This window comes from Macaca mulatta, chromosome 9 (genome assembly GCF_049350105.2).
Source record: "Macaca mulatta isolate MMU2019108-1 chromosome 9, T2T-MMU8v2.0, whole genome shotgun sequence".
Classification (NCBI taxonomy): domain Eukaryota; kingdom Metazoa; phylum Chordata; class Mammalia; order Primates; family Cercopithecidae; genus Macaca; species Macaca mulatta.
Window position 1 is genome coordinate 34,963,869 of NC_133414.1, and position 3,630 is coordinate 34,967,498.

Genomic DNA, 3,630 nt, shown 5'->3' on the forward strand with positions numbered 1-3,630 from the left:
TTCTTAATCACTGTTTCTAGTTATGCTAAGGTTTTCTGCATTCTATGTTCTTGGTTACTTAGAGACAAGGCCCTTGGTTATAATGAAGAATATGAATTAAAGCATAAATCAGACACCCCAAGGAGCTTGCCTGGTTTGCCAAATACAGATATCAAGTGCATAAAAGTTGAGCTATAGAATGTGTTTTATTGTGAGGATTGTCAAAAAAATCCTCATTAACCAGAAGAGAATATATGTTTCCTAATAATCACAACACAATGCATAACATTATTGAGCAATTACTAAGAGAAAGGCAGTGCTAATTGCTTTAGCTGCATAATATAATTCAATCCTCACAATATACTTGCCACAGAGGTGGAAATGGGACAGGAACTACTTGAATGTCTGTCAATTGGACTAGAAAGAATGAAATAAAACCAATCAATTTCCAATTCTGCATAACCCCATTGTATTACCAGAATGAGATTCTGATTAGCCAAGCCTAGGGATATATTCTTGTTCTTTGACTATGCTCTGGTGGGGAGAAGGATCTGCTAGGAGCCTCCAGGGACACAGTTGTCTTCCTAGCAAGAAGGCCATGCTGTTGATCTGTTTCACAAAAGCTTCTCCCAGAAACTCCCTTGCAGCAACTCAGAGCACCATTGAAAAGGCGAAATGCTGGGTGCTTAGGAAAAATGCAAAACACACTCAGAGAGGTTGAATAAGTTGTTATCCAAGTTCACATAACTACAAAATGTTCACCTGTAGACAAGAAGACAGGATGCCTCAAGCTCAGTGTATGTTCTGTTACAACTTGAACTACTGTGCAGAAACCAAGAGACACACACACAAGGTCAATGTGTTTTAAGATGTGAACTGGGCTGGGCGCGGTCGCCCATTTCTGTAATACCAGCACGTTGGGAGGCTGAGGTGGGTGGATCACCTGAGGTCAGGAGTTCAAGACCAGCCTGATCAACATGGTGAAACCCCGTCTTTACTAAAAATACAAAATTAGCCAGGCATGGTGGTGCACACCTGTAATCCCAGGGACTTTGGGAGGCTGAGGCAGGAGAATTGCTTGAATCTGGGAGATGGAGGTTGCAGTGAGCTGAGATGGCGGCATTGCACTCCAGCCCGGGCAACAGGAGCTGCACTCTGTCTCAAAAAAAAAAAAAAAAAAAAACAAAACAAAACAAAAAAACAAAAACCGATGTGAACTGATCAGTTTCATCCTTCCTTCTCCCCTTTAAGCCAGAAACTACTTCAGACAAGCCAGGGCTTCAAAATGACAAACTTGTGTCAAGAAAGTAATAAATAAATAAATAACAAATGGTAAAGACTTTAACGGACTCATACAGGTCTGGTTTTAAACCCCCCTTCTGCTACATAGAACCTGTGAGGACTGAATTATATTATGCAGACAAAGCAACTAGCATGGTGCTTTTCCCTTAGTATTGCTCAATAAATGTTATGCATTATAATGTGATTATTAGGAAGCATATTCTATTTTGATGGATGAATTTTCCTTTTGAAAATATAGCAATTGAAGATAACAATTCAATTGAAGCAATTAAAGATAAAGACTCTAGGATAAGTAAAGATTTCTTAAAATTTCTTAAACAGATGACTTCAGCACTCACCATAAAATAAAAGTGTAATAAATTAAAATATATAAAAAATTTGAGAACTTTTGTTTATTAAAGAAAACAAGAATGAGAAGGAAAGCCAAGAGTGGGGGAAGATATTTGCAATACATATGAATGCCAAAGGACTCTTACCCAGCATCTACAAAGAACGCCTCATCTATTGCTCTAGGACAAGTTACCCCAACATTTAGGGGCTTAAAACAACAAATATCTATTAGCTCACAGTTTCTGTGGGTCGGGAACCTGAGCATGGCTTAGTTGAGTGCCTATGGCTTAGAGTCTCCCATGAGATTGGAGTTGAGCTGTCAGTGGGGCCTGTGGTCATCTCAAGGCCTCACTCGGAGAAGAGCTGCTATGGGCAGGAATCAGGTGCTTTCTGGCTCTTGGCCGGAGACATCAGTTTCTTGCCATGTGGCCCACTCCGTAGGTCAGCTCGCAAGGCAGTTGGCTTCTCCTAGAGCAAAGGCTCCAAGACAGATAGATAGAAAGAATGAAAGATAGATAGATGATAGATAGATAGATAGATAGATAGATAGATAGATAGATAGATAGATGATAGATAGGTAGACAGACAATAGACTGACAGATAAGTGAAAGATAATAGATAGAGATATGATACATAATGGATGATTGATTGATAAAGATAGCTAGACAGACAGAGAACTAGCAAGACAGAAATCACTATCTTCTGGTAACTTGATGTCAGAAGTGATGTCTTTTTTTGCTGTATTCTTCTCATCAGAAGTGAGTCTTGGTTGGGTCCGGTGGCTCATGCCTGTAATCCCAGCACCTTGGGAGGCTGAGGGCAGATTGCTTGAGGTCATGAGTTCAAGACCAGCCTGGCCAACATGGTGAAACCCCATCTCTACTAAAAAATACAAAAACTAGCTAGGTGTGGTGGTGGGCACCTGTAATCCCAGCTTCTTAGGAGGCTGAGGCATGAGAATTGCTTAAACTAGAGGTGGGTTGGGGCACAGAGGTTGTAGTGAGCTGAGCTCACACCACTCACTCCAGCCTGGGCAACAGAGCAAGACTCCATTTCAAAAAAAAAAAAGAAAGAAAGAAAAAAGAAAGAAGTAAAGAAGTGAGTCATTAGATTTGGTCCACACTCAAAGGAGAGGTACACAAGGGGGTGAACACAGCAGGGGAGGGTCCCTGGAGGCAGTTTTAGAGGCTCCTTCCACGTTATCATAAATCAATGAGAAGAAACAAACAGTACAATAGAAAAACAGACAAATAATTCAGCCCACACTTTACAAAACAAAATATCGCAGTTGTCAATGAACAGAGGAAATAGTAGTCATTAGTCATGAAGGAAATAAAAATGGAAACCAAGATGAAATACTTACACATAACCGATAGAATAGCTAACAATAAAAAGGCAGAACTTACACCAAGTGTGGGCAAGGATGTGGGACAACTGGAATTCTCTTATACAGCTGGTGGGAATATAAATTTGTATGATCACCTTATAAAACAATTTGGCAGTATTTATTAAATCTAAACACATATATTCTATGACCCAGCGCTTCCATACCGAGAAAAATGCCTAACAAAATTGCATGTATGTGTACACTCAAAAGGTGTGTGTAAGAAGATTCATAGCAGCTTTACTTACAAAAACCAAAAACCTGAAAACCACCCAAATGTCTATCAACCATAGAATAGATGAATAAATTGCAAATAATCATGCAATCAATTACAATAAAGCAACAAAAAGCAACAAACTATTGCTATATGTTAATAATATGAATTGATCTCATGAAATAACATTAAGTAAAGAAATGAGCCAGAAAAAGATACATCCTGTACAATCGTATTTATATAAAACTCAGAAACTGGCCAAACTAATCCATGGTGAGGGGAATGAGGAGAGCAATCTCTTTTTGTAGGACTCAGTGACTGGGAGGGATCAAGGCAGAAGGGACTAGGGACCTGGTAATGTCCTGTTTTCTCGATACAGTGATATGGTCCATTAACTTTGTGAAAATTCAATGTGCTATAT